General features: G+C 40.4%; 1 long non-coding RNA gene and 1 other non-coding gene across 2 annotated transcripts in view; one reads left to right on the forward strand and one right to left on the reverse strand.

Annotated features, from left to right (window-relative positions):
* Positions 1–14,293, forward strand: part of LOC149977297 (uncharacterized) — a 46,352-nt gene that overhangs the window by 23,515 nt on the left and 8,544 nt on the right. The window lies entirely within an intron of this gene.
* Positions 1,953–2,026, reverse strand: trnat-agu (transfer RNA threonine (anticodon AGU)). Its single transcript has one exon. It is a non-coding gene; the product is annotated as a tRNA-Thr (tRNA).

Genomic DNA, 14,293 nt, shown 5'->3' on the forward strand with positions numbered 1-14,293 from the left:
TTTCTTCATAATGTTGGTCGTTCGAGGACACTGCATTTCTCATTTGGCTCTCGAGCTTAAAAATGGTAAAAACGTCTGAAACAGCAGATTAATCATTTCGTGTAAGTAATTAACCTACAATATGGTGGGGAACTTTGTCAAACGGCAGAGTTGCTGAGTTTCTTAGCTTTCATAGTAAGTCTTAACTCATTCAAAAAACAACCCTTCTAAAATTACATTGCCGTGACCCGGATTCGAACCGGGGTTGCTGCGACCACAACGCAGAGTACTAACCACTATACGATCACGGCCGGCTTCAAGAGCTGGCTTTGTAAAGCCTACATAGGCTGTGAAAGTGATGTGCACAAGCTGGCTAAACTCTTTTCATTTTGGTCTCGATAATGAATAAACTGAAGAAACAGTGGAGCTTTACGCAGTCGGTAGGTTTTTTCTCATTCAAAAAGTGCCCTTTTTCCGTGACATTGGAATATCTCAATTGCATCCTCCTCACGTCATCTCTAATTCTCTAAACCCATTGGTGAGAAAACCTGAGTGCCCTCCCCTCTGACCTTCTCCACCAATGTGAACAATAAAAAGGTACTGCTGAGATTTGAACTCAGGATCTCCTGTTTACTAGACAGGCACTTTAACCAACTAAGCCACAGCACCCATAAAAGTCATATATGTTGCAGATGTGAACACCCACACCTATTTGAATCAAACCAGTCTCATTAATTTAACCCACATCTCTGTATAGCAAAATCACATCACAAAAGAGATGTCTTTTACTAATATCGGAAACGATACAGACACCTTCAATTGTCTAGCAACAGGGTTTCTTAAGCTACGTTTTGGGACGCAAAGTGGGCCTGAGCATGTGAGAGGCAGTGTTGCCAAATCCTCAGGAAGGAAAGTAGCTATTGCTGGTCCTAAAAGTAGCTAGAAGTCGCTAAATGACGTCATCACATCATTTTCATAATTGGCCAAGTGGATGTAATTGTGATTGACGCTGTAGGAGATAGGAATAACGTCTCGGGAGAGACAAAAATTGAGTAAAAAACACCCTAAGTATGTTTAGAACTACAATTGAACTTTCTTCTGTCGATTCTTGTCTTTTTTCTGAATACTCACTAAATATAGCGACAAAGTCGCTAAGTTGGCAACACTGGTGAGAGGTGGGTAGCGAGATATCAGTAATCAATGGTAATCACATACTATTTCTTCGTAACTATGATCATTCGAGAACAGTACATTTTTCATTTGGGTCTCGAGATGAATAAACTCAAGAACCTCTGACATGAATTCTTAAACTATGATTTGGGACCCAAAGCGGTTATTAACATGTCATAGGTGGGTCGCGAGATATGAGTGAACATTCAGAATCATATACTATTTCTTCATAATGTTGGTCGTTCGAGGACACTGCATTTCTCATTTGGCTCTGGAGCTTAAAAATGGTAAAAACGTCTGAAACAGCAGATGAATCATTTTGTGTAAGTAATTAACCTACGATATGGTGGGGAACTTTGTCAAACGGCAGAGTTGCTGAGTTTCTTAGAGACTTCTTAGTAAGTCTTAACTCATTCAAAAAACAACCCTTCTAAAATTACATTACAGTGCCGTGACCCGGATTCGAACCGGGGTTGCTGCGACCACAACGCAGAGTACTAACCACTATACGATCACGGCCGGCTACAAGAGCTGGCTTTGTAAAGCCTACATAGGCTGTGAAAGTGATGTGCACAAGCTGGCTAAACTCTTTTCATTTTGGTCTCGATAATGAATAAACTGAAGAAACAGTGGAGCTTTACACAGTCGGTAGGTTTTTTCTCATTCAAAAAGTGCCCTTTTTCCGTGACATTGGAATATCTCAATTGCATCCTCCTCACGTCATCTCTAATTCTCTAAACCCATTGGTGAGAAAACCTGAGTGCCCTCCCCTCTGACCTTCTCCACCAATGTGAACAATAAAAAGGTACTGCTGAGATTTGAACTCAGGATCTCCTGTTTACTAGACAGGCACTATAACCAACTAAGCCACAGCACCCATAAAAGTCATATATGTTGCAGATGTGAACACCCACACCTATTTGAATCAAACCAGTCTCATTAATTTAACCCACATCTCTGTATAGCAAAATCACATCATAAAAGAGATGTCTTTTACTAATATCGGAAACGATACAGACACCTTCAATTGTCTAGCAACAGGGTTTCTTAAGCTACGTTTTGGGACGCAAAGTGGGCCTGAGCATGTGAGAGGCAGTGTTGCCAAATCCTCAGGAAGGAAAGTAGCTATTGCTGGTCCTAAAAGTAGCTAGAAGTCGCTAAATGACGTCATCACATAATTTTCATAATTGGCCAAGTGGATGTAATTGTGATTGACGCTGTAGGAGATAGGAATAACGTCTCGGGAGAGACAAAAAGTGAGTAAAAAACACCCTAAGTATGTTTAGAACTACAATTGAACTTTCTTCTGTCGATTCTTGTCTTTTTTCTGTATACTCACTAAATATAGCGACAAAGTCGCTAAGTTGGCAACACTGGTGAGAGGTGGGTAGCGAGATATCAGTAATCAATGGTAATCACATACTATTTCTTCGTACCTATGATCATTCGAGAACAGTACATTTTTCATTTGGGTCTCGAGATGAATAAACTCAAGAACCTCTGACATGAATTCTTAAACTATGATTTGGGACCCAAAGCGGTTATTAACATGTCATAGGTGGGTCGCGAGATATGAGTGAACATTCAGAATCATACACTATTTCTTCATAATGTTGGTCGTTCGAGGACACTGCATTTCTCATTTGGCTCTCGAGCTTAAAAATGGTAAAAACGTCTGAAACAGCAGATGAATCATTTCGTGTAAGTAATTAACCTACAATATGGTGGGGAACTTTGTCAAACGGCAGAGTTGCTGAGTTTCTTAGCTTGCATAGTAAGTCTTAACTCATTCAAAAAACAACCCTTCTAAAATTACATTGCAGTGCCGTGACCCGGATTCGAACCGGGGTTGCTGCGACCACAACGCAGAGTACTAACCACTATACGATCACGGCCGGCTTCAAGAGCTGGCTTTGTAAAGCCTACATAGGCTGTGAAAGTGATGTGCACAAGCTGGCTAAACTCTTTTCATTTTGGTCTCGATAATGAATAAACTGAAGAAACAGTGGAGCTTTACACAGTCGGTAGGTTTTTTCTCATTCAAAAAGTGCCCTTTTTCCGTGACATTGGAATATCTCAATTGCGTCCTCCTCACGTCATCTCTAATTCTCTAAACCCATTGGTGAGAAAACCTGAGTGCCCTCCCCTCTGACCTTCTCCACCAATGTGAACAATAAAAAGGTACTGCTGAGATTTGAACTCAGGATCTCCTGTTTACTAGACAGGTACTTTAACTAACTAAGCCACAGCACCCATAAAAGTCATATATGTTGCAGATGTGAACACCCACACCTATTTGAATCAAACCAGTCTCATTAATTTAACCCACATCTCTGTATAGCAAAATCACATCACAAAAGAGATGTCTTTTAGTAATATTGGAAACGATACAGACACCTTCAATTGTCTAGCAACAGGGTTTCTTAAGCTACGTTTTGGGACGCAAAGTGGGCCTGAGCATGTGAGAGGCAGTGTTGCCAAATCCTCAGGAAGGAAAGTAGCTATTGCTGGTCCTAAAAGTAGCTAGAAGTCGCTAAATGACGTCATCACATCATTTTCATAATTGGCCAAGTGGATGTAATTGTGATTGACGCTGTAGGAGAGAGGAATAACGTCTCGGGAGAGACAAAAATTGAGTAAAAAACACCCTAAGTATGTTTAGAACTACAATTGAACTTTCTTCTGTCGATTCTTGTCTTTTTTCTGAATACTCACTAAATATAGCGACAAAGTCGCTAAGTTGGCAACACTGGTGAGAGGTGGGTAGCGAGATATCAGTAATCAATGGTAATCACATACTATTTCTTCGTAACTATGATCATTCGAGAACAGTACATTTTTCATTTGGGTCTCGAGATGAATAAACTCAAGAACCTCTGACATGAATTCTTAAACTATGATTTGGGACCCAAAGCGGTTATTAACATGTCATAGGTGGGTCGCGAGATATGAGTGAACATTCAGAATCATATACTATTTCTTCATAATGTTGGTCGTTCGAGGACACTGCATTTCTCATTTGGCTCTGGAGCTTAAAAATGGTAAAAACGTCTGAAACAGCAGATGAATCATTTTGTGTAAGTAATTAACCTACGATATGGTGGGGAACTTTGTCAAACGGCAGAGTTGCTGAGTTTCTTAGAGACTTCTTAGTAAGTCTTAACTCATTCAAAAAACAACCCTTCTAAAATTACATTACAGTGCCGTGACCCGGATTCGAACCGGGGTTGCTGCGACCACAACGCAGAGTACTAACCACTATACGATCACGGCCGGCTACAAGAGCTGGCTTTGTAAAGCCTACATAGGCTGTGAAAGTGATGTGCACAAGCTGGCTAAACTCTTTTCATTTTGGTCTCGATAATGAATAAACTGAAGAAACAGTGGAGCTTTACGCAGTCGGTAGGTTTTTTCTCATTCAAAAAGTGCCCTTTTTCCGTGACATTGGAATATCTCAATTGCATCCTCCTCACGTCATCTCTAATTCTCTAAACCCATTGGTGAGAAAACCTGAGTGCCCTCCCCTCTGACCTTCTCCACCAATGTGAACAATAAAAAGGTACTGCTGAGATTTGAACTCAGGATCTCCTGTTTACTAGACAGGCACTTTAACCAACTAAGCCACAGCACCCATAAAAGTCATATATGTTGCAGATGTGAACACCCACACCTATTTGAATCAAACCAGTCTCATTAATTTAACCCACATCTCTGTATAGCAAAATCACATCACAAAAGAGATGTCTTTTACTAATATCGGAAACGATACAGACACCTTCAATTGTCTAGCAACAGGGTTTCTTAAGCTACGTTTTGGGACGCAAAGTGGGCCTGAGCATGTGAGAGGCAGTGTTGCCAAATCCTCAGGAAGGAAAGTAGCTATTGCTGGTCCTAAAAGTAGCTAGAAGTCGCTAAATGACGTCATCACATAATTTTCATAATTGGCCAAGTGGATGTAATTGTGATTGACGCTGTAGGAGATAGGAATAACGTCTCGGGAGAGACAAAAAGTGAGTAAAAAACACCCTAAGTATGTTTAGAACTACAATTGAACTTTCTTCTGTCGATTCTTGTCTTTTTTCTGAATACTCACTAAATATAGCGACAAAGTCGCTAAGTTGGCAACACTGGTGAGAGGTGGGTAGCGAGATATCAGTAATCAATGGTAATCACATACTATTTCTTCGTAACTATGATCATTCGAGAACAGTACATTTTTCATTTGGGTCTCGAGATGAATAAACTCAAGAACCTCTGACATGAATTCTTAAACTATGATTTGGGACCCAAAGCGGTTATTAACATGTCATAGGTGGGTCGCGAGATATGAGTGAACATTCAGAATCATATACTATTTCTTCATAATGTTGCTCGTTCGAGGACACTGCATTTCTCATTTGGCTCTCGAGCTTAAAAATGGTAAAAACGTCTGAAACAGCAGATGAATCATTTCGTGTAAGTAATTAACCTACAATATGGTGGGGAACTTTGTCAAACGGCAGAGTTGCTGAGTTTCTTAGCTTGCAAAGTAAGTCTTAACTCATTCAAAAAACAACCCTTCTAAAATTACATTGCAGTGCCGTGACCCGGATTCGAACCGGGGTTGCTGCGACCACAACGCAGAGTACTAACCACTATACGATCACGGCCGGCTACAAGAGCTGGCTTTGTAAAGCCTACATAGGCTGTGAAAGTGATGTGCACAAGCTGGCTAAACTCTTTTCATTTTGGTCTCGATAATGAATAAACTGAAGAAACAGTGGAGCTTTACACAGTCGGTAGGTTTTTTCTCATTCAAAAAGTGCCCTTTTTCCGTGACATTGGAATATCTCAATTGCATCCTCCTCACGTCATCTCTAATTCTCTAAACCCATTGGTGAGAAAACCTGAGTGCCCTCCCCTCTGACCTTCTCCACCAATGTGAACAATAAAAAGGTACTGCTGAGATTTGAACTCAGGATCTCCTGTTTACTAGACAGGTACTTTAACCAACTAAGCCACAGCACCCATAAAAGTCATATATGTTGCAGATGTGAACACCCACACCTATTTGAATCAAACCAGTCTCATTAATTTAACCCACATCTCTGTCTAGCAAAATCACATCACAAAAGAGATGTCTTTTACTAATATTGGAAACGATACAGACACCTTCAATTGTCTAGCAACAGGGTTTCTTAAGCTACGTTTTGGGACGCGAAGTGGGCCTGAGCATGTGAGAGGCAGTGTTGCCAAATCCTCAGGAAGGAAAGTAGCTATTGCTGGTCCTAAAAGTAACTAGAAGTCGCTAAATGACGTCATCACATAATTTTCATAATTGGCCAAGTGGATGTAATTGTGATTGACGCTGTAGGAGAGAGGAATAACGTCTCGGGAGAGACAAAAAGTGAGTAAAAAACACCCTAAGTATGTTTAGAACTACAATTGAACTTTCTTCTGTCGATTCTTGTCTTTTTTCTGAATACTCACTAAATATAGCGACAAAGTCGCTAAGTTGGCAACACTGGTGAGAGGTGGGTAGCGAGATATCAGTAATCAATGGTAATCACATACTATTTCTTCGTAACTATGATCATTCGAGGACAGTACATTTTTCATTTGGGTTTCGAGATGAATAAACTCAAGAACCTCTGACATGAATTCTTAATAAACTATGATTTGGGACCCAAAGCGGTTATTAACATGTCATAGGTGGGTCGCGAGATATGAGTGAACATTCAGAATCATACACTATTTCTTCATAATGTTGGTCGTTCGAGGACACTGCATTTCTCATTTGGCTCTCGAGCTTAAAAATGGTAAAAACTTCTGAAACAGCAGATTAATCATTTCGTGTAAGTAATTAACCTACAATATGGTGGGGAACTTTGTCAAACGGCAGAGTTGCTGAGTTTCTTAGCTTGCATAGTAAGTCTTAACTCATTCAAAAAACAACCCTTCTAAAATTACATTGCAGTGCCGTGACCCGGATTCGAACCGGGGTTGTTGCGACCACAACGCAGAGTACTAACCACTATACGATCACTGCCAGCTTCAAGAGCTGGCTTAGTAAAGCCTACATAGGCTGTGAAAGTGATGTGCACAAGCTGGCTAAACTCTTTTCATTTTGGTCTCGATAATGAATAAACTGAAGAAACAGTGGAGCTTTACACAGTCGGTAGGTTTTTTCTCATTCAAAAAGTGCCCTTTTTCCGTGACATTGGAATATCTCAATTGCATCCTCCTCACGTCATCTCTAATTCTCTAAACCCATTGGTGAGAAAACCTGAGTGCCCTCCCCTCTGACCTTCTCCACCAATGTGAACAATAAAAAGGTACTGCTGAGATTTGAACTCAGGATCTCCTGTTTACTAGACAGGCACTTTAACCAACTAAGCCACAGCACCCATAAAAGTGATATATGTTGCAGATGTGAACACCCACACCTATTTGAATCAAACCAGTCTCATTAATTTAACCCACATCTCTGTCTAGCAAAATCACATCACAAAAGAGATGTCTTTTACTAATATTGGAAACGATACAGACACCTTCAATTGTCTAGCAACAGGGTTTCTTAAGCTACGTTTTGGGACGCGAAGTGGGCCTGAGCATGTGAGAGGCAGTGTTGCCAAATCCTCAGGAAGGAAAGTAGCTATTGCTGGTCCTAAAAGTAGCTAGAAGTCGCTAAATGACGTCATCACATAATTTTCATAATTGGCCAAGTGGATGTAATTGTGATTGACGCTGTAGGAGAGAGGAATAACGTCTCGGGAGAGACAAAAAGTGAGTTAAAAACACCCGAAGTATGTTTAGAACTACAATTGAACTTTCTTCTGTCGATTCTTGTCTTTTTTCTGAATACTCACTAAATATAGCGACAAAGTCGCTAAGTTGGCAACACTGGTGAGAGGTGGGTAGCGAGATATCAGTAATCAATGGTAATCACATACTATTTCTTCGTAACTATGATCATTCGAGAACAGTACATTTTTCATTTGGGTCTCGAGATGAATAAACTCAAGAACCTCTGACATGAATTCTTAAACTATGATTTGGGACCCAAAGCGGTTATTAACATGTCATAGGTGGGTCGCGAGATATGAGTGAACATTCAGAATCATATACTATTTCTTCATAATGTTGCTCGTTCGAGGACACTGCATTTCTCATTTGGCTCTCGAGCTTAAAAATGGTAAAAACGTCTGAAACAGCAGATGAATCATTTCGTGTAAGTAATTAACCTACAATATGGTGGGGAACTTTGTCAAACGGCAGAGTTGCTGAGTTTCTTAGCTTGCAAAGTAAGTCTTAACTCATTCAAAAAACAACCCTTCTAAAATTACATTGCAGTGCCGTGACCCGGATTCGAACCGGGGTTGCTGCAACCACAACGCAGAGTACTAACCACTATACGATCACGGCCGGCTTCAAGAGCTGGCTTTGTAAAGCCTACATAGGCTGTGAAAGTGATGTGCACAAGCTGGCTAAACTCTTTTCATTTTGGTCTCGATAATGAATAAACTGAAGAAACAGTGGAGCTTTACACAGTCGGTAGGTTTTTTCTCATTCAAAAAGTGCCCTTTTTCCGTGACATTGGAATATCTCAATTGCATCCTCCTCACGTCATCTCTAATTCTCTAAACCCATTGGTGAGAAAACCTGAGTGCCCTCCCCTCTGACCTTCTCCACCAATGTGAACAATAAAAAGGTACTGCTGAGATTTGAACTCAGGATCTCCTGTTTACTAGACAGGTACTTTAACCAACTAAGCCACAGCACCCATAAAAGTCATATATGTTGCAGATGTGAACACCCACACCTATTTGAATCAAACCAGTCTCATTAATTTAACCCACATCTCTGTCTAGCAAAATCACATCACAAAAGAGATGTCTTTTACTAATATTGGAAACGATACAGACACCTTCAATTGTCTAGCAACAGGGTTTCTTAAGCTACGTTTTGGGACGCAAAGTGGGCCTGAGCATGTGAGAGGCAGTGTTGCCAAATCCTCAGGAAGGAAAGTAGCTATTGCTGGTCCTAAAAGTAACTAGAAGTCGCTAAATGACGTCATCACATAATTTTCATAATTGGCCAAGTGGATGTAATTGTGATTGACGCTGTAGGAGAGAGGAATAACGTCTCGGGAGAGACAAAAAGTGAGTAAAAAACACCCTAAGTATGTTTAGAACTACAATTGAACTTTCTTCTGTCGATTCTTGTCTTTTTTCTGAATACTCACTAAATATAGCGACAAAGTCGCTAAGTTGGCAACACTGGTGAGAGGTGGGTAGCGAGATATCAGTAATCAATGGTAATCACATACTATTTCTTCGTAACTATGATCATTCGAGGACAGTACATTTTTCATTTGGGTTTCGAGATGAATAAACTCAAGAACCTCTGACATGAATTCTTAATAAACTATGATTTGGGACCCAAAGCGGTTATTAACATGTCATAGGTGGGTCGCGAGATATGAGTGAACATTCAGAATCATACACTATTTCTTCATAATGTTGGTCGTTCGAGGACACTGCATTTCTCATTTGGCTCTCGAGCTTAAAAATGGTAAAAACTTCTGAAACAGCAGATTAATCATTTCGTGTAAGTAATTAACCTACAATATGGTGGGGAACTTTGTCAAACGGCAGAGTTGCTGAGTTTCTTAGCTTGCATAGTAAGTCTTAACTCATTCAAAAAACAACCCTTCTAAAATTACATTGCAGTGCCGTGACCCGGATTCAAACCGGGGTTGTTGCGACCACAACGCAGAGTACTAACCACTATACGATCACGGCCGGCTTCAAGAGCTGGCTTTGTAAAGCCTACATAGGCTGTGAAAGTGATGTGCACAAGCTGGCTAAACTCTTTTCATTTTGGTCTCGATAATGAATAAACTGAAGAAACAGTGGAGCTTTACACAGTCGGTAGGTTTTTTCTCATTCAAAAAGTGCCCTTTTTCCGTGACATTGGAATATCTCAATTGCATCCTCCTCACGTCATCTCTAATTCTCTAAACCCATTGGTGAGAAAACCTGAGTGCCCTCCCCTCTGACCTTCTCCACCAATGTGAACAATAAAAAGGTACTGCTGAGATTTGAACTCAGGATCTCCTGTTTACTAGACAGGTACTTTAACCAACTAAGCCACAGCACCCATAAAAGTCATATATGTTGCAGATGTGAACACCCACACCTATTTGAATCAAACCAGTCTCATTAATTTAACCCACATCTCTGTCTAGCAAAATCACATCACAAAAGAGATGTCTTTTACTAATATTGGAAACGATACAGACACCTTCAATTGTCTAGCAACAGGGTTTCTTAAGCTACGTTTTGGGACGCAAAGTGGGCCTGAGCATGTGAGAGGCAGTGTTGCCAAATCCTCAGGAAGGAAAGTAGCTATTGCTGGTCCTAAAAGTAACTAGAAGTCGCTAAATGACGTCATCACATAATTTTCATAATTGGCCAAGTGGATGTAATTGTGATTGACGCTGTAGGAGAGAGGAATAACGTCTCGGGAGAGACAAAAAGTGAGTAAAAAACACCCTAAGTATGTTTAGAACTACAATTGAACTTTCTTCTGTCGATTCTTGTCTTTTTTCTGAATATTCACTAAATATAGCGACAAAGTCGCTAAGTTGGCAACACTGGTGAGAGGTGGGTAGCGAGATATCAGTAATCAATGGTAATCACATACTATTTCTTCGTAACTATGATCATTCGAGGACAGTACATTTTTCATTTGGGTTTCGAGATGAATAAACTCAAGAACCTCTGACATGAATTCTTAATAAACTATGATTTGGGACCCAAAGCGGTTATTAACATGTCATAGGTGGGTCGCGAGATATGAGTGAACATTCAGAATCATACACTATTTCTTTATAATGTTGGTCGTTCGAGGACACTGCATTTCTCATTTGGCTCTCGAGCTTAAAAATGGTAAAAACGTCTGAAACAGCAGATGAATCATTTCGTGTAAGTAATTAACCTACAATATGGTGGGGAACTTTGTCAAACGGCAGAGTTGCTGAGTTTCTTAGCTTGCATAGTAAGTCTTAACTCATTCAAAAAACAACCCTTCTAAAATTACATTGCAGTGCAGTGACCCGGATTCGAACCGGGGTTGTTGCGACCACAACGCAGAGTACTAACCACTATACGATCACGGCCGGCTTCAAGAGCTGGCTTTGTAAAGCCTACATAGGCTGTGAAAGTGATGTGCACAAGCTGGCTAAACTCTTTTCATTTTGGTCTCGATAATGAATAAACTGAAGAAACAGTGGAGCTTTACACAGTCGGTAGGTTTTTTCTCATTCAAAAAGTGCCCTTTTTCCGTGACATTGGAATATCTCAATTGCATCCTCCTCACGTCATCTCTAATTCTCTAAACCCATTGGTGAGAAAACCTGAGTGCCCTCCCCTCTGACCTTCTCCACCAATGTGAACAATAAAAAGGTACTGCTGAGATTTGAACTCAGGATCTCCTGTTTACTAGACAGGCACTTTAACCAACTAAGCCACAGCACCCATAAAAGTCATATATGTTGCAGATGTGAACACCCACACCTATTTGAATCAAACCAGTCTCATTCATTTAACCCACATCTCTGTCTAGCAAAATCACATCACAAAAGAGATGTCTTTTAGTAATATTGGAAACGATACAGACACCTTCAATTGTCTAGCAACAGGGTTTCTTAAGCTACGTTTTGGGACGCGAAGTGGGCCTGAGCATGTGAGAGGCAGTGTTGCCAAATCCTCAGGAAGGAAAGTAGCTATTGCTGGTCCTAAAAGTAGCTAGAAGTCGCTAAATGACGTCATCACATAATTTTCATAATTGGCCAAGTGGATGTAATTGTGATTGACGCTGTAGGAGAGAGGAATAACGTCGCGGGAGAGACAAAAAGTGAGTAAAAAAACACCCTAGGTATGTTTTGAACTAAAATGTAACTTTCTTCTGTCGATTCTTGTCTTTTTTCTGAATACTCACTAAATATAGCGACAAAGTCGCTAAGTTGGCAACACTGGTGAGAGGTGGGTAGCGAGATATCAGTAATCAATGGTAATCACATACTATTTCTTCGTAACTATGATCATTCGAGGACAGTACATTTTTCATTTGGGTCTCGAGATGAATAAACTCAAGAACCTCTGACATGAATTCTTAAACTATGATTTGGGACCCAAAGCGGTTATTAACATGTCATAGGTGGGTCGCGAGATATGAGTGAACATTCAGAATCATACACTATTTCTTCATAATGTTGGTCGTTCGAGGACACTGCATTTCTCATTTGGCTCTCGAGCTTAAAAATGGTAAAAACGTCTGAAACAGCAGATGAATCATTTCGTGTAAGTAATTAACCTACAATATGGTGGGGAACTTTGTCAAACGGCAGAGTTGCTGAGTTCCTTAGCTTTCATAGTAAGTCTTAACTCATTCAAAAAACAACCCTTCTAAAATTACATTGCCGTGACCCGGATTCGAACCGGGGTTGCTGCGACCACAACGCAGAGTACTAACCACTATACAATCACGGCCGGCTACAAGAGCTGGCTTTGTAAAGCCTACATAGGCTGTGAAAGTGATGTGCACAAGCTGGCTAAACTCTTTTCATTTTGGTCTCGATAATGAATAAACAGAAGAAACAGTGGAGCTTTACGCAGTCGGCAGGTTTTTTCTCATTCAAAAAGTGCCCTTTTTCCGTGACATTGGAATATCTCAATTGCATCCTCCTCACGTCATCTCTAATTCTCTAAACCCATTGGTGAGAAAACCTGAGTGCCCTCCCCTCTGACCTTCTCCACCAATGTGAACAATAAAAAGGTACTGCTGAGATTTGAACTCAGGATCTCCTGTTTACTAGACAGGTACTTTAACCAACTAAGCCACAGCACCCATAAAAGTCATATATGTTGCAGATGTGAACACCGACACCTATTTGAATCAAACCAGTCTCATTAATTTAACCCACATCTCTGTCTAGCAAAATCACATCACAAAAGAGATGTCTTTTACTAATATTGGAAATGATACAGACACCTTCAATTGTCTAGCAACAGGGTTTCTTAAGCTACGTTTTGGGACGCAAAGTTGGCCTGAGCATGTGAGAGGCGGTGTTGCCAAATCCTCAGGAAGGAAAGTAGCTATTGCTGGTCCTAAAAGTAGCTAGAAGTCGCTAAATGACGTCATCACATAATTTTCATAATTGGCCAAGTGGATGTAATTGTGATTGACGCTGTAGGAGAGAGGAATAACGTCTCGGGAGAGACAAAAAGTGAGTAAAAAGCACCCTAAGTATGTTTAGAACTACAATTGAACTTTCTTCTGTCGATTCTTGTCTTTTTTCTGAATACTCACTAAATATAGCGACAAAGTCGCTAAGTTGGCAACACTGGTGAGAGGTGGGTAGCGAGATATCAGTAATCAATGGTAATCACATACTATTTCTTCGTAACTATGATCATTCGAGGACAGTACATTTTTCATTTGGGTCTCGAGATGAATAAACTCAAGAACCTCTGACATTAATTCTTAAACTATGATTTGGGACCCAAAGCGGTTATTAACATGTCATAGGTGGGTCGCGAGATATGAGTGAACATTCAGAATCATACACTATTTCTTTATAATGTTGGTCGTTCGAGGACACTGCATTTCTCATTTGGCTCTCGAGCTTAAAAATGGTAAAAACGTCTGAAACAGCAGATGAATCATTTCGTGTAAGTAATTAACCTACAATATGGTGGGGAACTTTGTCAAACGGCAGAGTTGCTGAGTTTCTTAGCTTGCATAGTAAGTCTTAACTCATTCAAAAAACAACCCTTCTAAAATTACATTGCAGTGCCGTGACCCGGATTCGAACCGGGGTTGCTGCGACCACAACGCAGAGTACTAACCACTATACGATCACGGCCGGCTTCAAGAGCTGGCTTTGTAAAGCCTACATAGGCTGTGAAAGTGATGTGCACAAGCTGGCTAAACTCTTTTCATTTTGGTCTCGATAATGAATAAACTGAAGAAACAGTGGAGCTTTACGCAGTCGGTAGGTTTTTTCTCATTCAAAAAGTGCCCTTTTTTCCGTGACATTGGAATATCTCAATTGCATCCTCCTCACGTCATCTCTAATTCTCTAAACCCATTGGTGAGA

The sequence above is a fragment of the Oncorhynchus mykiss genome, chromosome 16 (genome assembly GCF_057628025.1).
Source record: "Oncorhynchus mykiss isolate SJ-2025 chromosome 16, ASM5762802v1, whole genome shotgun sequence".
NCBI classification, from domain to species: domain Eukaryota; kingdom Metazoa; phylum Chordata; class Actinopteri; order Salmoniformes; family Salmonidae; genus Oncorhynchus; species Oncorhynchus mykiss.